We start from the raw sequence: 24336 nt of genomic DNA on the forward strand, positions 1-24336 counted from the left end.
GGTATAAATGGGTTCAAGAAGGGATTAGATAAATTCATGGAGGAGAAGTCTAATGGGAGCTATTAAACATGATGGTCCAGATGCAACCTCTGGCTCAGGAAGTCCCCGAACTGCTGATTGCTGGAATCTGAGAGGTTATACCAGAGGAGGGATCACTGTAATTGCCATGCTGCTTATATTTGCTTCTGAAGCACCCAGCACTCCCCACCAGGGAAAGTGAGATACTGGGTTGGATGGGCCATCAGTGACTCAGAATGGCTCATCTATTTTTATGTTCTTAATTGTTGTAAAATGAATAGGCAAGTTACCTCATTTTTCTCCTCTCTACAAGCTGAAATTCACTAGTGCCAAGAAATTCAGATTTCCAACTGCTTGGGCCACTTAGGACAGGCTCCTCAGAGCCAGAAACGATGCAGCACAGCACATTAAGGATAACATATTCCATACTGGCCTCTGTGACTGCCTGGGGCCAAGTGAGGAAGGCATCCCAGATCAATGGCTAGAACCACATCTTCCCTCTGGGTACAAATGCTTATTTGCTTACATGAGTAAAGATACTCAAGCAAAGTTGACTACAAACTTGGGGATGGAAACTGAGGAAGACAAAAGCATATTGCTTGCTGTACTTCCTTCTCTGGAGCAGGTAGGAAGGGATTAAGCAGCAGGGTTGGCAGACAGAGGAAGGTTTGCTGCCTGCATATACAATACGAGTGGTTACTATTCTAAAAGCTGAGCAGAGAGTCTTGGAATTGGTGGTTTTTGTACAGTATTGGCACTGTTTCATCTGTAGTGGTAGAGGGGTGAAGGTAATCAGCTGTAGATCCAGAGCTGTGATTTATGTCCTTGCTCCAGACTAGTGCAACAGCTGATCTCATTCAGCCTGCCCTTGTAATGGGGCTTGTTTGCACTAAGGGGTGAGTTAAAATCACCTCATTTGCCTACATGACATTGCCTTCGGAAACAGGAGTGTTGGCCAAAGTGGATTTGGGTAGATCTTTAGCCAAATTGAAATTCATGTTGAAGAGCTAAGAAAAGAGCTGAGATTCTGCAGGTTTTCTGTAGGGCAGCACCCTCCAGGGTCAAGTCTCAGGGGGTTGTGTCTAGAGTTGGATGCTGTGTGATAACGCTAAGTTATGGTGCAGACTTCAGCAATTGCCCCAGAAAAGAACTTAAACCCAGGGGCCTGGACACAAACCAGCTGAAGTTGGAAGCACTTTGGAGGCTAAGGTCTGCTTTCCAACCCTGTCCAGTGCATGTGTGTTTACCCAAAGTCATGCTTCCCTCCCCCTTCCTCCCCACTGGAGTCCCCTTTCCCTAATTTTTCATAAATGTTACCACTGGGGATTCGTAGATGAGAAAAAAACGAGGTGAAAAAAGCGAAGGGAGGAGGAGGAGGAGGAGAGCTGTACCTCTTCTGCAAATGCAATAATTCAGATGGGGGAATGCGCTGTTAAAGTTTCTGCCTTGACGTGTGTATGTGAAACGTGGCCAAGTTATGGTTTCTGTGGGAATTGTACGTTTGAATTTTCTGCCTTTTGTGTGGTTAAATTCTCAACCACAACATTGCATTAAATAGTCAGGCTTTTTTTTTTATATTAGTTGTTGTACCCATAAAGCTTAATGTTTTGCTGCTTTCCAAAGGTGGGAGTGTACTTGTGTGTTTTTCTGCTAGGGCGATGACATGGCGGTTTACTTTAGATCGGAGTGCGGAGGATACACTCGGATTTCTGCCAAGGCAAAAGGAGGGGGGAGGTGTTGGGAGCTCTTTCTAGTGAGAAGGGATGGCTCAGCAACAGGGGTGCATTGCCAGACCAACAGCAATTAGCCTAGGGGACAGGAACAGGCCTTGGGATTTCCTGTTGTGATACTGAATTTTATCCCTAAGTAAGCAGTTACAAATTTGCTCCAACTGGTAGAGCTCACCAGTTTTGTCTGCTCTTCCCTGCACCTTCTCTCCTCCAGGTACATTTGCTCTGCAACCTCTGGGAACTGATGTGAGTGACCTTTGTGGGAAAATTACACCAGTTTTCTAGCTTTACCAGCAGCATTAATTGCTGCTGGAGCTGAGACTCTCCACAGAAACCAAGCACTGATGTGATGTGAAGCTCTGGTTTCCTGTCAGCTCCTATAGGAGTCTATAAAAGGTCAGAAGAAGCAGAAGGGGGGATGCTGGCACAACATCCATTCTGCATGTTAGAGGCTGCCAGTGCTGGACATTTTGATGCCAGTGTAGATGAGGGCTGTGGTCCATTGAAATGTAAATTACAAGGGTTTCACAAGAAGTGTTTATGTGCTGTCCCAGCAGTAGGCTGAAAGGTGAAGGCTTAAACCTGACTAATGTATTTGCTTTTAATCAGTGACCAGCAAAAGAAAATGGATTTTTACAGGTCCTGTGAAACACATTATCTTGGCCTGGGTTCATTACTGCAGCCCTGAGCAGTCTTAGGGAATCACAGGCATCAGAAATTTTCTCCTGTAGAACTGAGGGAGGTGGGATAGGCTGGTGAAGGGAAGGTGCTTCTCTTTGCTGGATAATGTTTTTTGGATTCTGTTACCAAATTTTTTCTTTGAAAATAGTGGTTCCAGCTTCCTGTAGCTGCCAAAATAGTTACAGTTTTCAGACCCTGGTCTTGGTGGAAGTCAGGCAAAGCTTGGAGCTTTGCTGGGCCTGTTGGAAATGGAGGTCTGGAAATAAAGGGAAACCAAATCACCAAGGGGGTCTTTTCTTTGTGGTAGTTTAAACCATCCTCTTCCAGCCTGCTGAAGGTTATTGTTTTAATGAAAGGTTATTATCTTCTATATGGAAGATGTTATCTTACCTATCATTCCTGCTTCATATGCCCAGTGAGTCCTTCCCCACACCCTGATATTTTTTGCTTTGGTGTTCCTGTATGCGTCTTTCCAGCCAAGAAGCAATAACCCCATATTTGAAAGCTAAGGTTGTCCTTTTGACCTTCCCACTGTCTTCTCTCTGTGTTTTGAATTTCCACATTTCCTATGGGCACAAACTTCAAAATCAGATGGAGGTGGAATTTCTTTGCTCTTACTTTTCCTCCTAAAAAGAGCGTTTGGGTGCTTTTGACACCCTGAGCCTGAACTGAGGTGGGTGAGGGCCATCCTGCGAGTGTAAGTCAGTGTTTATCTCCACAGGGTATGCTCAGGGCTCTGTTCTCAGGTCTAATGGGTAGGTAAAAGGCAACTGGTTTTAAAAGTCCTTTAGAAGAATGTAAATATATTTTCTGTTTTGACCCATCAGGTCCTTGAGCAGCTTGTGATGTTTTCAAAAGGCAAATACCCAATTTCCTTCACTGTCCTGAGAGCAAAATCCTGTCCACTGGGGTGGGTGGGAGGTTTTCTTTGGTCTTTAGGAGAGAAGGGCATCAATCTGCATCTGTCCTGCTAGAGACAGTCTGAGTACTTTGGATTTTCTACCTTGACAGGATTTTCTGGCCTGTTAGAAAAAGTTTTCTTCTCGCTCTGCCTCTGACAGCTCTAAGGGCACAGGCAAGTATGCTGTCAGCAGGGAAGCCAACTTTAGTGGCTTCCTATCCTGTGATTTGGTTCCTTTCTGCCCTTTTTTGAAACAATTCTTTGGTTTTGAAAGCAAATGGTATCTATAACATAGTGAATTGGACACTAAATTTCTATTAATTCATAAAAACTAAAATAGAATCCATTAGGAGTAGTTTGGTATTGGTGTGAAAGGAGATATAAATTATCTACTATCATGCTTGAAATGCGAAAGCTAATCATGTTTGGCACCAGGCCAGCTACCATTAAAGTAATTATTTTTAATCATCAGCTTTTGGTGACATGAATACTCATATTTGTTGATTTACTGTGGAAAGCACTTTACATTGTAAATAAAAAGCTGAGAAAATATACATTTTGTTTCAATGATAATAATAATTATTCAGATAAAAAGGCATTTGCTTTTATGAAGCCAAAAGAGTCAGCTTCTGTCCCCACGTCAGTTGATATAATCAGCCTGATCTAATGCCTGTCATATTAAATAGGAAGTCCATGAACTGCAGGAAGGGTTTGGATCCTATTCCTGTGTGAACATGACATTTTTTTATCCTTTAAAATTACCAATAATTATTAGTAACCTCAACCATTGCTGTTGAACATCTTTTCTGTTTAAGTTGACATAAATTCAAGCAGGGGTGTCCTATGTGCCACCTATCTTTGATGATAAACCCCATGAAATATTGTAAATGGTCTACAGGAACCAGGTTAAAATTCCTAATTTTACCTTGTTTTCATTAGTTCTTCAATGAAGCTGAGAGTCCTAATTTCATATACAAGTAGGGAACATATAAGTGTCTTGCTTATTTGGGATCACTGAAATCACCTGTCTTCTGGAGGAATCAAATTACATATGCTGGTATTGCATGACAAAATATTGCTATGAAATTTAGAAGTATGAAATAAGAGGACCTGCAAAACATTCAGGAACAACTTGAGGATATGACTAAGAGTTTGTATTTACCCCAGTGGTCCATCTCCCCAGAATATGTATATCTGGTTTACAGAAAGTATTCCTTGATTTCACAGGCATAGAATCAATCTTATGGTATGAAATATACAGCGGATAAGTAAAAAATTACTTAATTAAGCAATTAGGAAGTTCGAATTCAGCATGTAGTGACTGGACAGGCAGTAAATATATGAAAGCAATTCAGGGAGGGGAAGGGATTATTAGCAGGTAACGCAAAAGCAGCACAAAATAATAAGTGTAGAGCTGTTTGTGATTTTAAGCAGAGTGGCTGGTTCCTGGCTGTTAATTACAGTAGAATAAAAAGCTTATTACAGGGTGTGAGAGGGCGTGGGACTAGCGTGTGCTTGGAGTCTCAGAGGCAACTTCACTGCATGCATCTTGACAGAATATTTTGTACAAGCCCAATTACAAAAGAAACCAGTAATGCAGGCAAGCAAAAAAAGGAAAGCAAACAAAAGCTCATCTCTCGATTCTCTCCTTAGGTAAGCAGATCCAACCAAACACAGGCTGTTTCCAAAGCCTTGGCAGCACTGCCATGCTAGCTGAGCTGGCCACATGCTGGGTGGCCTGGAGGACCCGTGGGAGTGTTGGCTCCCATTTCCTTGGCACCAGCAACTCCACATCTCAGCAACGTGGGTATTAATTTCATCAGACTTCCAGCAGCTTCCTTTTCCTCCGCTTTTTGACCATTTTACACTTCATGTTGCAGGGTGTAACTTGGCTTGGCAGAAGTTCACCGTATTGCTATGGAAGAGGTTGTGCTCCACCGCAGTTCTGTGTCTTTCTGTCCCCACATGAGTTCCATTCCCAAAATCTGGACCTTCTTTGGGCCTCTCCTTTCTGAAGAGCGTGGTCTGTATGACCAGCCCTTGTAGGGTGATGTCTGTTTTATCAGGAGTGAGGAGCCTCTGTCAGCCTGCTCTGGTGGAGCATGTGAAGCTCACGAACAGTGACCAAGCCCCAGGATAAAGCTGCCTCTGAACATCTTCAGAGCACAGATGTGCATGGAAGGCTGTCTACACAAACTTTGTTTTTAACATTGGCCCATAAGTTAGCCTAGGGTTTGAATTTGGGTCTTTATAGTCCAAAAATAGGGTACAAATGCTTTAAAAAAAAAGGCATCAGTAGGCTCGTGGTCTTCCCTGCAGAAACATGCTCTGTGAGTGTTTTAGGATGTTTCTTTAACGAATAAAACCCCAACCAACCAAAAAAAAAAAACAAAAAAAACACATTGTGGGAGGAAGTTTAAGAATGCCTAGCAAGTGGTTTAAAATAACTTAGGTCAAAAGTAGAGATCAAAAATTAAAATATTGGTTTAGTTGGTTATGAAAATAAAGCTCAGTTGGATTTTTCTGAAGGCCTAAATTTAAATAGATAATTGGGGCAGTACTAAATCAAAATGCTTCCTATTTTTGTGTACTTAAATTCTTTTTTCCTTGACAAAGTCATGAAAATTGAAGATATATTCTTTTCTGAAAATTATTTAGTTCTATGTGAAATAATAATTTAGGTAAATACATACTTTACTAGCAATTTTTAAGGATGTTTCCCAGACAAATAGTTCTTTAAATATGGTGCTTTATCTTGCAGACAGTTCCAATATCAGCTTAATTGACTTCTCATCAGAATTATAAGGGAGAAAAAAGAAATTCTGAAAATTTTTTGTGAAACTCTTAGAGGAAAAATACTTTCTTTGAGATTTTAAATCTTTGGCTTCATTCAGAAATGCATTGTCCATCAGTTTCAAATTTTTCCACCAGCTGGGAAAAAAAGGGACTTGGAAATGTTCCTTTTATAAAATTACAATGCATATTACTAACTCCATTTTGGGAAATTTGTTTTTACATTTCATATAATAATATAATTGTATACACTAATTGTATATAATTTTATATAATCTGTATAATTTTATATAATTATTTTGTCTAATAATACAGCGTTATAAAATATTGAGAAAGAGTTTGCTTTCAAAAAGGAAAATTCCAAATCTTTCACTTTGAAACACTGTGCTCTTGTGCTCTTCTGAATTGTTCAGCCTACTTTATTTTTTTTTTTTTATATCTACAGGAACACTTCAGCAAGTAGTGCATGAAATTTTTCAAGATTTTGTTTGACTATTAGATTATTCTCTCGAAGTTTTCTAGGCACCTTCCACTAATTTTGTGGCCCTTTGTTAAGTTTTCTGCACTCACTTTTGCTTCCACAGCATTTTTCTCATCCATTTTCTCTCTGACATTCCAGCAAAAATGGTATTCTCATCCATGTCCTGCTCTCACATTTTTTTCAGATTGTTGGACAAGGTATCATTTAATTTGTTTTATAAAACTTGCACTTGTCCTTCCCGTGGCCTTTTTTTTTTTTTTTTTTATCAGAAAGTAGTCGCTCCGTGCTCCGCCTGGCTGCACTGAGCCGCTCATGGCGCTCTCGGTGCTGCGCCGGCTGCGCCCTCTCCTTCCCTCACCCGCACGCGGCTTTGGGAGCCTCGGCGGGCAGGAGCGGCGGTGCGGGTTACCTCTGCGTTAGCTAGATGGTGCTAAAGAATTTGTGCTTGTCATCGCTGAGGAGACCATTTGGAGTCCAACCCTCCGTCCGCTTCCTGGGCTCGCAGTGAAAAGAGGCGCTTTTGCTTTGTCCTAAGTGCGGTATCAGCTGCGCTGGTGCTTGCAAGGAGCCCAAACCCGTGAGAGCCCTGCTCTGGAGCACTTCACGAGTTAGGCCTCTCGGCTTTGATGACTTCAGCGCGCTGTGGATCAGCCCTAGCAGCCTTACACATCGACATAAAAGAGGTTTTGCCCGCAGAGGAATCCCTCCCTCTCCGATGCCTGTTTCCGATCCTCCAGAGCAGCGGTGGGCTTACAGCAACAGGCGAGGGCTCTGCGATTCGCTCTTGCTGTGCCTGTCATGAGAGAGGAAGGGTTTCCTCTGCCTTTCAGAGCTTAACCCTGCAGCAGTTGGGAAATTTTTAGAAGTGAATAATTTAGAAAACAAACAAAACCCAACACCACCCCTCCAACTTGCAGTAAGTGCTCTTGGAGCCCAGGTTTCCTTGCTGTTTGAGCGCTGCTGTTTTGGATTAACAGAGCCCTGGCTCTGATAAATACTAACAAAGTGTAACGAATGATCAAAGCTGTATTTACAACCCAATGAGCTTGAAATGATTGATCTGGATGACATAATAATGATAACCAGTGAGATGAGGCATGCAGAACTCTACCCCTCCAGGTACTGGGAGAAAAGAGCAGGTATTAAAAATGACTCCATTTCTTAGGTCATCAGGTTGTTCCCATTCTGATATGAGTGGAAGACAAACGCAAACCCCTTGCTTTGCCCCAGAAGAGCCCTGGAGCTGCTTTGGGCTGTTCATATTCTTTTGATAATAATTAATTGTTTTGTACAGATTACAAAGTTGGACTGATTGTGGAGTAACTAAGACTGAGTCGTTTATGATCATTCTCTGTGCTGCTGGGGATCTAAGCCTCTTGCCTGTGGTTCAAAGTGTGGTGTAATCTCAAACGTTGTTCTTTGCAAGGCTATAGTCACAGATATGAAAGGATATGAATGTGTCTACGGCATGGAATTTGCCATCTGGATGTTTCCTGTTGTCCCCCAGAAGACTGGCTAGAGAATTAATGACAAGACAATGTAGACAAACCATAACTGCAGCTATGCTTTAGAGCTTGGCTGCTTCTGGTCCCATGACCTCTCCAACAGCTCCTTATAGCCTTCCAGAAACAAGCTTCCAAGAGACTTCCTTTTCTCCTACAAAACAGAAGGCCTTAGACCTGGCAGATGAGAAAGAATTGAGCCTTACTTGGTGTGTTAATTTTTGTCTTTTTTTTCTTCCTTTCAGTCTTTGACGGGAAAGATTGTCTGGATATGTGGAATGTTCACATTCCTCAGCATTCCTTAAAGACAACTCAGCCTTCTATAAAATCAGCATAACCTTCTGTTTATTTCTATCAGGTTGCTTTTTCCAGGTAGGAACAAAAGACTTTGTACCCCCAAAGTCACCAGTTCAGGGTTATAGAAGACAGTCTGTTTGTACACGTAGAAGATGATCTCACAATGTTATGAACATCTTTGCTCTACAGGTCTCATCCTGATGTGTGTCCCTTGCTCTGGATTTACAGCAGGCAAGGATCCCTTTAGGGACAAGTCCTCTGTTGCTGCTGTACCATTAGCAGACACCAGTTCTTCCTTTCCTTTTATCTCACACACAAAAAAATATGGCAGTCAGAATAAACTTGCTCACACAGGGGCCAAGGAGCATTTTAAAAATATGGGTCTGAATCCTCAGCAGCATGAAAGTAAACAGCAGCACCTTTGAAGTCAAGAGAATTTTTCTCATTTACCATCTGAGACTCTTTTTCAGTATGATACTAAGAGCATATTCACAATATCTACATATACAGGACGATTTCTCCAGGTTTCCAATAAAGTTGACAAGGAGACAATCAGTTGCTCTGGAAGGCAATTAGAGTATTTAAACATGAATCTGAATTGCTCTGTGGAAGAGACTATCTATCTTTTATTCTCCCTTCCACTGCCATACCTTTGCTCCTCACTGGACCATTAAGACTCTGCCAGGTTAAGCACCTGAAGCAAGGTGCTTAAAATTTTGCCAGCTGAGTATCATCTCCTGTCATCACTTTCAGCACTAACTACAGCAGTTCCTGAAGGAGTTCCCCAAAGCAGCTCCATCTGTTGCCCTACCCTGAAACACCCCCTGACATTAGCAGTGACAAGTAGGACTGACAAGTATGTGGACAGGCACGAATGCTTTTCTAAAGATTTCTAAACTACCCCGAAGTTCTTTTACCACAACAGTGTTACCGTCTATGACAGCTGACCTCAGACTTGGTTCTCTGAGCATTGAGTTCAATTAGCTTTAATACTTTCAACATTTAAATAGTTAACAGTAAGCAAAGCTCTTTAGAAGCATAGGGGGATGGCTACATGTGTGTCTGCTGAAGTTGTCAGGCAACGATGGAAAAAAAAGAAAAAAAAATTTTAAAATCTCTAATTGCTTCCAGACAATGCCTTTTGGGTAGGGCTGTGAGAGAGCAAGGGGAGAGCTCGTGCTCTGACAGAGGGACTGCTCCCAGCCAGAGGAGAGTCGGCTGCAGCCCTGACATCTCTCCAGTCCTGCCTGGTGACCTTCTCACTGCCAGTGGAAAAACTTTGCCCAACACAATCAAGTTCTCCAGCTCTCTGCAATACCCCTGGCTAACAGGAAGCTTGAGGAAAGTCAAATGTCCAGGGAAGTGAGCCAGCAGATCTGGGTCTACTGCTTCTCCTGAGTCTTTCTTCACAATCATGGCCTGGTCACTGACTCTCATTCTCACTGCCTGTAAAATCTGAGATAAATCTGAGCTGTTGGGGGCTGGACTTTGGTAGCTAATTTGTTCAGGTCATACAGTAGGAAGTGGCATTGTGTCATTGATATACAGATAAATTCCTGCAATTTTCAATGTATTCTTAGCTAGTAGTATAACTCTAATACAAATCTTCCTGCTTTGCTATCTTCCATGTTCTTTTCTGGAGTTGGTTCATCTAGGTGTTGGCAGAAAATTGGATTCACATATATTTTGCTGTAATTGGAAAACAGAAGCAGAAGGGGCTGGGAGAGATGGCAGCAGAGAGCACTGAGGAAACTTTACTGGCTGCAAACAGCATCAACAATCAGTGCCAGAACTGAGGGAGGAGTAATAAGGTCATATATTCTGTGATGACAAGTGGGAGAGCTTCTACTTGAACTACCAGGACTCAGCTCAAGCAACTCCTGCCACTAGTCCAGCTTTGGCTGTCATAAACCATCCTGAAAGGTGATTTTTCAGGAGAGCCTAATTTCTGAAGAAGCACAGAAAAAAAATTAGGTGTCACAAAATTTAGCTTTTACTAAATTCCAGAGAACTGATAAACTGATCTCCAAAACCTCCACAAGTTTCTGTGTTACTACAGTCCTGCCATTTATTCTGCTTTGGCTCAGCCTCAGACATTTCTTTAGCAGAATTTTCTGATATTTAAATGCTAGGCATTAGAAATTCATCTTAAAATGAAGATTTGAGTTCTGTTTATGGTGGCATGAAGTGCTAGTATTGAGGTTATTTCTCTCTGGGAAAATCTGTATTGGTGCTTGTCAGCCCATAATGAAGATACTAATTTTATTACTTATTTGGGTCTGATTGTGTCCAGTAGATGCTGTCCTGCACTGATGTCTTTTGCTATGTCAGAGTTATAAAAATCCAGCTGTGGAGTTGAAACCACTTAAATATTTTATTACAGAAAATGTAGGCTCACCGTGTAAGTTTAGCAGTCAAACTATATTTATATCTGTGCAAATATATATGCTTTTACTGACCCCAGGGTTTTATTTTACCCTAACTAATATAGGAGTAAATGGTTGGATTGCAATGGGATTGTTAAGGGTATATATGAGCATCATTTTATATCAGGACTTAAACAAGTCTCCAGTAAAGCAGTATTGTGGTTTCTTGCAGTTGGAAAGATCAGAGACTATAATAAAAGGAGTCTGTAGAAATGGATGACCCTACCAGCAAAGAAATCCACAGGAACATCTTGTGTGAATTCATTGCTACATGTTGACATCCAGCGGAGAAATGGTCTCAGAAACCTCCTTTCATCATCTATACAGCAACCTTAGGCAGAGGCCCCTGGAAGTGATGTTGCTTAACCTGAAGTTTTGTCTTTCAGATGGATTTAAAGAATTTAGGGCACTGTCAACAGTTACTGCAGGAAAGGTAGTGGAGATTCAAGATATTGGTAAAGCACCACATTTCATCTGGAGCCTTCTCCACTCATGGCTGAGCTGGTGTAATTGAGTTTATGAGGAACCATCATCTGTTTCAGTCTAATGTCAGCTGGGTTAATTTAAGGCAGGGCTGACTAGCTGGCAGGGGAGAGCACTTTAAACCTACCCCAGCCATTACTGCTGCAGCCTGGCCTACTGCCAGCACCGAGTCTACAAGGAGTTGGAGTATATTTAGCTTCAGCTTATTCTCTGCCCCCTCAACTTACATGCTGACCCATGCCAGCTGTGACTCAAGCCTTCTTGGCCCCTTTTGCTGACATCCCCCAACCTGGCTGCTTGTTTGGAGTCACGCTGTTTGCTGGCGTGGTGCTTATCTTCCACCGTGAAAATGTGACTGGGCAGCTGCCTTGCTCAGAGACTTTGGGCAAGTCTTTTAATCCCTCATACTTAGTCTGCAGATCTGCAAAATAAAGGATTACTCCAAGAGTCCTGACAGGATGCTGTAAGATGTGATGCTGGATATTTGTGCACCACTCTGCTTTCTCTGTAGAAAAACTGAATGTATTTAATATATAATATATTGTCTATTTCTAACATTGGCAGAGCAAGTCAGTCAAGGACCTTGTGTTTATTACTCCAAGAAGGGATACAGCCATGCTGTCATTACAAAACTTTTAGGTCTTACTGTATTCCTGGAAAAGTGCACCAGATTATAGTTTTCTCTACCAAACAAGCACTTTTTTTTAATATTGGAAGCTACTTTTTCATCCGTTCCAACTTTGACTCCAATTTTTTGTGGACAAAAAAATGTCAGACAGCTTTATAGGATTTCCAGTTACAAATGATACAAGCCTTAGCACATCTCATAGGCAAGGGAATATGATGTACTTTATGATCTGATAAAAGTAAACCTGAGGGAGCTATTCCTAAAACTGCCACTCAGGGTCAAGGATGAGATCACATCTGAGAAGGCAGCAGTGGTATCAAACACCTTTTGTAAAACAACGACATAAAGGGTTTTAGAAAACTGGCCTGAACTCAGGGGTCTGGATTGGCTCCTAGTGATGTCAACCGTGTGCCTATAATGCCCAGAAAATGTTTCATTCTTCTTCTTTTCTAGGAATAATTACCCCTTAATGACAGCAACAAGTGAATTTAGGTCCCTTGGTGTCCTCTGTGAGCTGATTATTATGTGCTCCCAATATTGCTCCCACAATCAGTGGAAGCGAGGACCAGGAGTTTTTGTCAAGCAGACTTTGCACCTTGGACATCTTTCTCACCCCATCATAGCAGCATCAACACCTTTTGGGCTGAGGTTATTTACCTGCCATTCTTGGGGCTAACAGAAGGTTCATTTTCAGTGTGGTCTCATAGACTGACCCCTTTCCCTAGAGCAGGTTGCTCAGAGCTCCAAACAACAGCTCCAAACAAACTCTGGCCTTGAACAGTTCCAGAGATGGGGCATCCACAACTTCTCTGGGCAGCTTTCTTAGAAGCCCACTAAAGGCTGCAGGGAATTGTGCTCATGGAGGTGGGAAACATGTTTCATTCCTAGGTGTGTGAGGTAATTAAGTCTTACTGTGGTGCTGAAAACCAAATGTGCCTTATTTGAGGGACACCACCAAGGCTCTTCCTAGACAAGTGTAACTTCAGTTGTGCCTTACTCCTGCATAATCAGGAATAGCAAGGTCTGAGGTTTCCATTGCTGTGTCCTGAACATTCATAAATAAAATGTGCAAACTCCCTGTTCCTTGTGTAGTGAAGTATCATGCTTGTGTCTTTACTAAAAGTCCATCCCTTTACTAAAAGTCTTTGTGAAATAGAAGATTACAACTACTAGGGATTTGGTTCACTATCTAAGAAAAGAATGAAATTATTGACACAAGTTCAGAAAGAGAGAACTAAAAGGTTCATAGAAGAACTAAACGGTGTTTAACAACATATGCAAAAAGTAGTCTAGAGACCAGGACGTGTATTTTCACTGTTTGATCTGCATGTGACATAAGCTGACCCTTTTGCAGATACAAGTGTATTAAACAGATTCTCATGTAACCTGAAAATAGAGGAAGAGCATTTCTTAGTGCAGAGGGAAGGATATGAATATGTAGGGAAATGGGGGGGGGGGGGGGGGGGGGGAGGGGGGGGGTGTGGGAGTGTAGCCAAAAAAGTTGATTATCAACTTCACTTTTACTCTGAAGTATATTACCAAGGCCTGTGCTCCTCCTCATGCTTTGCAGCTGGTATTTCTGCAGGTAAAGAATGTGTAAATTACAGCAATTCACACCAGTTTGGACACTGATCTAGCAACGTTAATTTAACAGAGCCACTCAAAGCTCTGCCAACTTGTTGCAATTGGAGAGTGTTTAACTTGTACCCAGGTGTCCATTCCACTTGTCAATGATCTCAGATCCTAGCAGGAATACCCCACCCACCGCTGCCCCACCAATCTGAGCGGCCTTGGAGTAAATGCTGTTTACTCAGCAGCATTGGGAAATGAAGCACAACCTAACAAAAAACTGCTCTAGAGGAGTTGCTGAGATGTGTGCTGTTCCTGATTGTCCTATTCTTTTCTTCTGATTGGCCTGGAAATTGTACCTGACTGGTTGCTGCCTCCTGTTGTTTGTAATGCCTCTCACAGACCCTGGGTTCAGGTTTGTTTGATAAGCTGGGATCTGTAAAACTGCAGTATAACAATTCCACCACTTGTTCTAATTTAGTGAGGGGTGAGAATTAACAGATGGTGTCATTATCAAAAGCTGTTCAAGTGTTGAAACAACATAAATTCCACAAATACAGAAAAACAAATATAAACTGCTGTAATTTTTCCAATATTGGTTGAATTATAATCACACTTTGCATTTATACAGGGCTTTTTAATCCACAGCTTTTGAAGTGCTTCCAGATTGTACCCAAAGCTGAGCCTAGATCTGGGAGAGAGGAGAGTATAACATTACCTGATCTACTGAAGTTGGAGGTGGGGTGCTGAGTGTTAAAGGCTTACATTGGACATCTGCACAGGAGCTCTGGCTTCTTCACCTGGCTCTGCTACTGTTCCAGCTGAATGGTCCTGGGTAAGTGGTTTCATTTCTCAATAGCTGAATTTCTATTTCTAAACAAGGAATGATAATGCTTTGCCTCCTTTGGGAAGTGTTTTGTTTCCAGCAGATGAAAAGTGCTGTGTTATAAGGTGTGGGTGTTGTTGATATCATCACTGTAGCAATTATTAAAGAGCAGAGGCTGGGAGGGCTTAATATTAAATACATGGTCTAGGTTTCCAGAGGGACTGAGACTAGCAGGGCTCTAACTGAAGTTCTTCTAAAAGCTTTAAGAATCCCATAGTGAACACTGTAAAACAAAAGTAAGGGTTTGCTGGTATGGTTTTTTTCCCCTCTCCTTTTTGTTATCTTTGGTAGTTATTAAAAGTTCTCAGGACCTTTCTATTTCAGCTTTCTGCATATTCCATCTTCACAGTATACCAGCCTTTGTCTTGACTGTGCTCCTGCAGGTGTGAGGTGTTCTGCAATTAAATTAGGCAAGTAATTGTACTGAGGAAAAAATTTGAAGGCTTGAGCTCACGTTCTTGCATGCCCTATTTTTGGACTTTGTTATGAGCTCATGATTCAGGAATTAAAAAAACAACAGGTATAGAGAAGATGAGCTCTTGTTGGTAAGTTGGGTTTTAAGACTGCATAACAATAGTAATAGATTTTGTAAAAAAAAATATTAGTCCATGATCATTGAATTTCAGGGTTGTATGTTTCAGAAGATAGTATTTATGCTGTTGATTATATTTATCTTTTGGTTGGCCCAAAGGATTCAGTGGTGCTTTGTGATAGATGCCTTGAGGATCTTCATTTTCACAATGCATGTGAGTAGAGAGGGAGGAAAGAAAGAAGGAAAAAAAGAGGGTGGAAAAAACCCCCAGCATTTTGGGAGAGGAAGGTCTCAGATTAATCATGGGAAGTTCTAGCCCAAAAAACAAACTTAATGTATTTAAGATTCCCTTTCTCACATGAATGCATTCATATGAGTATTGAATTGGGAGGGACCCTTTGCATCCTTTGCTAGATTTGTGTTGTGGATTTGTTCTCCATTCCATGAGCAAATACCATGGTATAGCTCACATCCATGCAGTCTTTACCTCCCACAAGAAGTCAGCAATGCTTGAGTGGCTTCCTAGGAGCAAACCCTGGCCTGTGGCAGCCCCTGAACTCCACTTGGCCCTTGGTAAGGAGGTTAAGGAGGGAGCCAATCCATCCAGACTAGAAGTGAGCCAGAAAGTGGCACTATAGCGACAAAAAGAGGACAGTGCTGGAGCCTACTGTAAGCCTGGCTGTGTTCACAGGCTATAGCTGGTTATTGTGTCCTATAAGCCATTCAAAATCCCTCTGAAGGGCTGGAGTCTGTGCTAATTTCTAGTTGTGCGATGGATGGATCTGTTTTGAACATACACATTTTTTAAAGAGACCACATTTCGCACATTTCTTTGAGTTGCTTTTCTGCTGAAAGATGGTCCTGCTGGTGGCCTGATGATGGGGTAGGGGTGACAATGAAGGGGCAGAGGAGGGAGTGCTGCGTTGCCCTGTTGAGTTCTACATGGAAATACCTGGTGGGGACTTAGTCCTGAGACTGAAAATTCTGTTGTTTCCCTTTATACACCAGAATATTATGAATGGTGTTTATTTATTTATTCCTTTGGTCTTGATCAGATAAAAAAAAAAGACAGGACTACTTGAGACTTATCTAGCTTTGACAGCATTTGAGGATTTATAAATGTGGATTTCAGCTGCACTTGATGGAAGTTACTGCAAACTGGCAAACCAGACTGGAAGCCAACACAAGACAACCACAGATCTGGCAACAAATTACCACTGCCAGATGCCTTTGCTGTTCCTTTAGCTTTTTATGGATTTGAGACACTTCTGTTTTCTTTTTCCTTTTTTTTTTTTTTTTTTATTTTTTTTTTAATTTTGGCAATACTCTCAAAGTAGAATGCAGGGTTTTGGGCTGTCTAGCCAAAGTTTAACTGTTCTTTTGCATCTCTGCTAAACTTCCTGTTTTCAGCAAAAACAATTTATTATCTTGCTGGTTCTTTAGACCTGAAAGGATTTGCAAGTACAAATAAACTTGTGGTGGTCTTTTGGGTTTTTTTCATGGTCTTTCAAAGAATAAGCTCACTTGCTTCCTCTCAGTGATGTGCTCTATGCTAGCAAAGAAAAGTACTTAACCTTTGAGCCACTAGCAAGATTCAGAAAATGTTTTAATTACACAGAACTTCTGCACTCTGAACTTTTTAAGTACAGATAATGATTTTTTTCATAAGCTAGAAATCTTTGTTTTCATGTGGTTGGGCAATAGCATCACTTGGCCACATGCATTTTAAGGGAGTTTGGAGTGAGTTAAAATTGGAAATATTTGTTCTAAAAATTTCCTAAGCCTTTCCTAAAGGTTTATTCTTGGCAATCCATGGACATGTGGTAACAGAACAGAAAAATCTAAGACAGGTATGCAGTAATCCTCTCTCTTACTGGCCAAATGAGAGCTGAAGTAAGAAATTAGGCAGCAAAGTTATCCCTTGTCTTCATGAAGGGAGAGCAAGAAGTCACAAACCCAAGCTCTGCTGCAAAGCAATTGGAGAAGAATCTCCTCTCTAAAAATAAAATATATGTAAGTTATCCAAAAAGGGAAAAAAACCCCAAACCCCAAACTAGCAATCTGTGTCATTAATCCCCAATGCCTCTGTAGCGTAAGGGAATGGAACAAAAGCATGTTTGCAAAACTGACGTTGGCAGGAGTAAGGCTGTGGAATGGGAGGTGGTAACTTGGCATTAGACAGCTCCATTTCTGTGTGCCTTCAAAACTTACTGCACATTACCTGCAACTGTTGGGAAGATGTTGAAGTCTATTTTTTGTATTGTACTTCAAAGGTTTTGCAAATTCTTTGAAGGTGACTTAACAGCTATTAAATGATACTAAAGGAAGAAAAAAAAATCGAAGTCTTTCCAAAGAAGAAGTTTAAAGGATGTGTTTAATATTAGTGTTGGAAATGTGCTATAAATCCTTGTAGTTTATGTGTGTCACCATCTCTGAGATGGCATTTATCACAGCAGAGGGAGAAGGAACAATTCACAGAGGAAAGACTCTTTTAAGAGTTTTATATGTTCCTCCCTATGTCACCAAAAAAGGGGAAAAAAAGACATTTGAGCAGAAGCCCTCAGCTGCACAGAAACCCTTGAACAGTTGTAATGTCCAGGTTGTATGACAGCAGGACACTCCTGCTGTTTTCCTTAAGGAAAACTGTACCTTTTGCCCTTTTTCGGCAGTTAGTTGTCTTTCATAAGGTATTTATAAAACAGCAAGAACCTCCCCATGCCAAGTAATAGGAAGAAGTGAAAAATGTAATTTAATATGTGGAAAAACCCCAAAGTTTGAATAATGAATATAAAAGTTTAAATGCTCTGAACGGTATGCTTCTGTTGATATTTTCTATTCTAGTTCTATCAATTAATTCATGCAGGAAGTTCTAAGAAATATTAGGAAGAGAAATGCACTTGTGATTTATTAGTTGGAAAGATGTTTCTCTAGAGTCAGTTTTAGTTTCTTGACCCTCTAAAAACCCAAGCCAGGAGTTTTGTCAAGAGCTCCATACTCATCCTTTCAAAAGTGAAAATGTTTAAAGGAGTGTTGCAAGTAATTTCTGACTCCACTAGCTTCAAAGAAGTTAACTGCATTTAGCCTCCTTAGCTCTTAGCTTAATTTGTTAAATCAAGCCGCTTCTGAAATTTATAGCAAAATTGTTTTTCTCTGGGGAAATAATTACTATTCCTCTTACTGGTGTGTGTGCAGATGTTTGTCAGCAGAGGAGTTGGAGTCGATGAGTTTAAAGGAAACGCTTTTTTCAGTAGCACTGAGCTGGTATCCTAACAAGAAGGGAAGCTGATCTATTGATTCTTGACTATAGGGTTGTGCCCTATTGATGGGAAATTCTGCTTTGATACAGTTTTCCTGCAAGTGGAACCTGACTGACCTGTAAGTGGCTGTAAATGAAGTAGGTCTGGTTCATTCTGGGCTTCCTGTGCACCTTACCACAAGGTGGGGATGGGATTTTGGCCTTCAGGGCTATCACTTGATGGTCATCAAGCAAGGTGTTTAGTATCTGACAAGGCTGACCCTGTAGTAAAAACCTTCATTTTGGGTGTTTCTAATGAAACCATTGCTCAAGAGAAGGGATTAAATTAGTGTGTGCACCTTGAAGAGGCTTTGACAGAGGGAAGTTCTGGCAGATCTGCCTGGCCTGAAACTGCATGGGCCCTCAAGGGGAAGGATTTTGGTGGTATGCTGGAATAGACAATCCCATCACCCACTGAGTTCTCATCCAATTGAGCCCCTGTCTTGGTACAGAGGTTGGGGATCAGAGAATTTCTCTAGGTTTGTTAGGAACATAAGGGTTTTTTTTCCAAGCTGGTAAAGGCACTTACTGGGGAATTTGGGACATTCCCCAGAACCTCCAGAGCTGGAGCCAGGTGTTTCAGTGGATTCCATGTCTTATTTGTGTTGTCATTAACTGATGTAAAGCTTCTAGCCTGGCTATGTGCAATACCAGGACAGGTACAAATGCAGGCAGAGCTTTCTGCAATATACTCTGAAGGAAATGGTTTGCACGGTTTTCCATCATCTGAGTTACTTGATGATGGATGTTTCTTTCCTCCTGAACCATGCAGCATATTATGGTTTTGTCTGAGAAGAAACTTTGCCCTGGATAGTTTGACGTCTCAGTTCAGAAGTAGAAAACCATACTGGGGGCTTTCTTAGGTCTTCACTGGGTACATTCATCAGTGAAAGGAGAGCCAGATGGATTTGAGTGATTGTCTGCTGCAATACTGCATCTTGCATTGCATGTATTGCAGGATGGGGAAAGGGTGTTGGTGGCTCATCAGCTCCTGCCTTCCCCATCTGTTGCAAGAAGCAGAAGAATAAAGTTTTGTCAAATGCACCAGTGGCTTCAGCTGACAGAAGCTGGATCTTCCAAGGCTTATAATAAATACATGGGAAGCATGCTGCCTTTTGGGATACAGCACAGCCCTTGGACAGGTGCTGCCTGGTTAGTTTTCCTTTGGAGAAAGTGAGGACCAGGATGGTATCTCCAGTAGGTTGAAGGCTGGCTTGGCTCTTGGCTCAAGTCAGTTTTAGATGCACATAAAAGACTGTTTATGTTGAGCTCTTTTTTTTTTTTTTTAACACTTTCCTAGTGAATCCGAGGAATTGCCTATAAAAGTTTCTACATCCGTTTCCTTCCCTAAGCTTGTCAGTTGTTACTTATATCCCAGTCATGGCAGAGAGGAAATACTGCTTCTCTTTATTCAGAGTGTCTGGAACCCACCCTGAATTTAAAGCACCTCACAAATTTTTAAGACAAGCCATTAACAAATACTAGATGCCCATCTTTTGTACTTTGGTTCGTCCTTTTTTTCCTGGAATTGATTTTTAATGAAAAGTTTTTTTCCTACAAAAAGCCAAACACCTTGGCAAATCAGCAGAAACCTGCAGCCCCCTGAAAGTGATCCATCCCAAGGCTGCTGGATGACACCTTGCAGTGCCCTGTGGATCTAGCTATGAAAGAAGACGGAGTACACTGTGTGATCTAAATTTTGGGAAACTGGAACTGGAAGAGCATTTCACCAACAATGAACCTTTAGGAGATCCTGGGTTTGTATGTCTTTGCTAAGTTTAATAATTTGAGTGACATGCTTTCCTGTCCAGCTATCTACTTTAAACCACAAAATTTCAGCTGAAGCAATCCCAAAAAAATAGGGTTGGTAGGGTGGAGCAGTACAGGGAGAAGGCTGGATCAGTGTGTTGCAGTAGTAGATGGGGGGGGAAAAGAGAAACACCCACTTCTGGTGGTATTTTCTTTAAAACTGTATGGCACACCCATATTTTGGAGCAGAGGCATGTAAGCTGGCAACAAACTGACTTTTGTTTCAAGGATATGTCTTTCGCCATTTTTGTCAAAATCCACACAAATTTGGCAAGCTTTTAACCATCTTGGTTCATGCATATTCAGCAACAAGGAGTTGGATTTCAGCACTGCCTAATGGTCTCTGCCCAAAGAGAGCCAGCCTGGTACCAGAGGTGGAAGCACTGCAGGGTGGAAGGGGAAGAACATCCACATTCTGTGTGCTGCCCATTTCCTCAGGGCTTTTAGAGGATGGCAAGCCCTTGTGCTAGGAAGCCTACACCTCTGTGTTGGTTTATTTCTGCCAGAGCAGCCTTGAGGTCTTTCTGCTCTGAATGTAGATGAGAGGAGTGGTAGGGAAGGCGACCTGAGAGCAGAAGCCTGGAGTTTGGTTACAAAGGTGAAGGACTGGGAAGGTGGGAGAGGGGGAGCAAAGAGACAATGAGCCCTGGTGAGGACTTGGCAAAGGGCCAAGGCCTTGGACTGTGGCCAGAAAGATGAAGGATGAGGCAGGAGAAGAGGCTGGAGCATGGAGGGGCAGGGTTGTGAATTAAAGTTTGCAGGGATGAGAGCTGGCTAGGGAGGAGAACAGAGACAAGAGCTGGGCTGAAGTAGGTGAGGCTTCTGTTATTCTCTCACTATAAACTTCATCTGTGCTCATTCCAGGCTAAATGTGCTGAATAAAAATGACAAGTGCCAGGAGAAAGTCTGCCCCGCAAATTGAAATATCCCTGCCTTTGATCATGTTCCCTTTCCTGTATCAGCACATAGTCCTCAGGAACTAGAATTTAACTTATTTGGCCAGGTTCTGAGCTGGTGACACCTGGTTTAACTTTTTCAATAGCTTCCTACAGATTTATGTAGACAGCCTTGTCCTTATAAGCATCTTCCCACCTCTCTTATTTCCTAACATAGCTTATGCCTTTAAAGATAGTAAAGATATGGTCTCGTACTCTCAGACCTGTCAGGAGGCTGAGTTTTCTTATTAGCAGCCAAAAGCAGAATCTGTCTCTTCCTCTGTAAATTATCTTCATTTTACTGTGCTTTAAAATGCATCACTTGAAAGTCTAAAATATCTGACTGTCTGCAAATGTATTCAAAATACTGCAGCATTTAGCAATGGTCAAATATCTAGCTATACATTATATATTGTCACGTATATTTAATATATGTGCAAAAGTGTCACCAGACAGAATAGTTATGGGGAAAATATTGTAATAAATGTAAAAATTGTCATCTACTGATGAAAATTACCCTAATTTATTTGGAGTGCTGACATATATATATTTTTACTCTGACTTTTTTTCTTTAGTTTTAATACTTGTTTTCATCATGTGTAATGTCCTCGGATGAGGTGGAAGTTGGAATGCAAAAGGAATCAAGTGGAAATTACTAGGTGGTGCCTTTTGTTTTCCAAGAGTAGTGAAGTAAAGTTTGAATGTGTTTTAATATTCTTAAATATTTAAATGCCCTGGGGCATCTTGTATTTAGAAGGAATTTTTTTTTATTAGTTTCTTTGTGTATTTTCTGGCTTTTTCTTCCCTGTTTTGTATAAACTTCAAAGGTAATTATTTGTTTGTGACTTTCTATGAAATCCTGGAAAATGTTCATAAGGTCAAATGGGTTGTTTTGATGTGGTATTTGGATGTTCATTCTCTCATTGTTTTTGAAGTAAATAAGGCTATGTTAACATAAAACCATGTAACAAATTGATTGTATTAACTAACTGGTAGACTGGAGGAGGGGATAGATTTTAATTCTTTTTTTCTTATTGATGTCTTTAGTCCCCATTTGACTGCAGATTGCTGTGATATTATCTAGGGACAAAATCCATCAAACTTCCAAATATTCTCACAGCTGCTGTGGAGTTTGCATGGGAGGTCAGTGGACTTTGCAGGCTCTGGGTATTAAAATACAAGATATCAGTGAATCTTTCTGAATGGGAGTGAGACTTATAATATTAGTAGCAAAGTAACAGCCTTATTTTCTTCTGGTAATTTCTGATCATTTCTCAGCCCACCAGATTTAACCACCTTACTAATGTGCTCTACAATGTTCTGTTCCAAATATTAATATCAGCATTATTACAGTGTCAGCACTTCTCTGGTGTTAGCAGATATATTGTTTTCATTATATAAATCTGGTCCCCACACTCCCTGCTTTCCAGTTTAATTAATCCTCTGTCACACCAATGCTGCCAAGAAACCTGTAGCTATTTATAGAAAGGCATCATATTTTAAAATGCAAAAGATAAATATGACTTGGAATGTTACAAACTGTGCTACAAGTGGGATTTAAAAGTAAAAAATTTATTTGACTCAATAATGAAAGCTATAGACTGCCTTTAATGCTTTTCACCCTGTGAAAAATGTTAACTCTGATTAAGGAGATACCAGATTATCTTTAATTTTGAGTTTTTTGACCTTGAGATCTCTTAGACGAGTCTCCATGGGTCACACTCAATCAGGGAAAAATAACTTCTAGTTAATTTTTTGTGCTCTACCGCAAAAGCACAAACCACAGGGATCAGGTGATAAAACTTCTCTGTAAGGAAATTTTTTGGGGGAAACAGTTTTTTTTGCTATGTAGAAAACTGGATGGATAAGTCTCCACTGGTGAGTCACCAGCATTTTCCAAGACCTGCCATATGGCAGGGAGTGATATACTCCCACATCTCCTCAAAACTGCCTGAAGATTCATGATTCTGGCTGTTTGCATCAACCCCCTGCACATAAATGCCCCAATAGGGGAAGAGAGGCTTCAAAGAAAACCCAGAGATTAACCTCAAAATACTGGGCAGAAATAGCTTACATGCTATGAGTTTGGAAACTTGCATTCATGCCAAAACAGTAACTTTCTGGTGGTATTGCTTCAGACCATAAGTTTGCTGGCTAAAGGCACCTGGAGCTGGCCAGGGCTTGTATTGGCTGTATATTTGTTCCTTCTTCACCTCCTTAAATCTGAGCTGTGATGTTCTCCTTAAAAAAGTTATGCTGGCTCTTCGCCAGCTTATTGTGTTTAGCTTTATCTTGAATGATTCTATTCTTTACAGTTTCTGCAGCTTTAGTCCAGAAATTACTTACTGCCCTGTATTTCCTGCAAGCTTTTTTTCTAGGATTGATTGTATATTTGCCAGCTGCAATGTCTCTGGCACCAGGTGGATATAAATGGTAGAGTTACAGTACCAGTAAGCAGTGTTTTCATAGTCTGGTATTTGAATTCCTTTAGAGTTCTTTGGGGAAGCAGATATGAGCGCTGATGTGGTCACTTGGCTACTGTGCCCCTAAGAACTGAGAAATTTGGGGGCTTTGTGCAGATGATACAGTGCTGGACTTAGCTTGTCCTGTAGTCTTACTCTACAAAGGCCACACAGGCTCTTAAAATAAGCTGAATTTTCCCTCAGTATGCATTCTGAAAACTTTTGCAAATGTTGGGTTTAAAACTAATGATTGTATATTTACATATGCAAAATAAAAATCAATTGTATTCTTAATAACAAATATATGCTTGTAATTCTGTTGAGAAAAAGTGCTTGTGGCACACTCTCTATTTTTCTATTTAACATCCCAGCTGTTATACTAGTCCACATTTTTCTTCAAAATACTGAAAGTGAGAAAACCATGTTTCTACATAAAAGCGCTTGAAACTATTTTTGATTTGACTCAAAGGCATTCAGGAGCAGCAAATGCTGTTAAGTGTCTTCAGCCAGTAGATTTAAATTTGTATTTAATACTTGCATAACTTAAACATTAGCCAGGAGAATTTTAAGCATTTTTTTCCTTTAATTTGACTTAAAAAAAGTAAAAAAAGATTCCTCCTGGACTGAGATCTTGTATCTCAAGTTTCAGACTGAAGTAAACTTTTACAGCCGAGTTGTAAAATAGCAGTTTATGAGACAAACTCTGCCAAAACTTTAACTATAACTGTGCCAATGTGCCATTATAATAATCCAACAATAATCATGGTCCATTATATTAAATCACTCGCACAGACAAAGACTGCTAACCTTTCCAAGTGGGAAAAAATGTTCCTTTCAGATCAGGGATAAATTCCAACTGAGAAGACCAAATGCTGCAGCCTTTAAGTAGTGAATACATTTACTTCTCC

General features: G+C 40.9%; 1 long non-coding RNA gene across 3 annotated transcripts in view; it reads left to right on the top strand.

The window, feature by feature from the left end:
• The window catches only part of LOC139589027 (uncharacterized), a 324400-nt gene that overhangs the window by 257668 nt on the left and 42396 nt on the right, over positions 1-24336 (top strand). For all 3 annotated transcript variants that reach the window (XR_011678905.1, XR_011678906.1, XR_011678911.1), the window contains one exon: positions 14158-14344. This is a non-coding gene — a long non-coding RNA (uncharacterized lncRNA). The remainder of the gene's footprint in view (positions 1-14157; positions 14345-24336) is intronic.

Source organism: Agelaius tricolor, unplaced genomic scaffold (assembly GCF_023055355.1).
Source record: "Agelaius tricolor isolate 1412-34295 unplaced genomic scaffold, bAgeTri1.0.p SCAF_1, whole genome shotgun sequence".
Taxonomy (NCBI): domain Eukaryota; kingdom Metazoa; phylum Chordata; class Aves; order Passeriformes; family Icteridae; genus Agelaius; species Agelaius tricolor.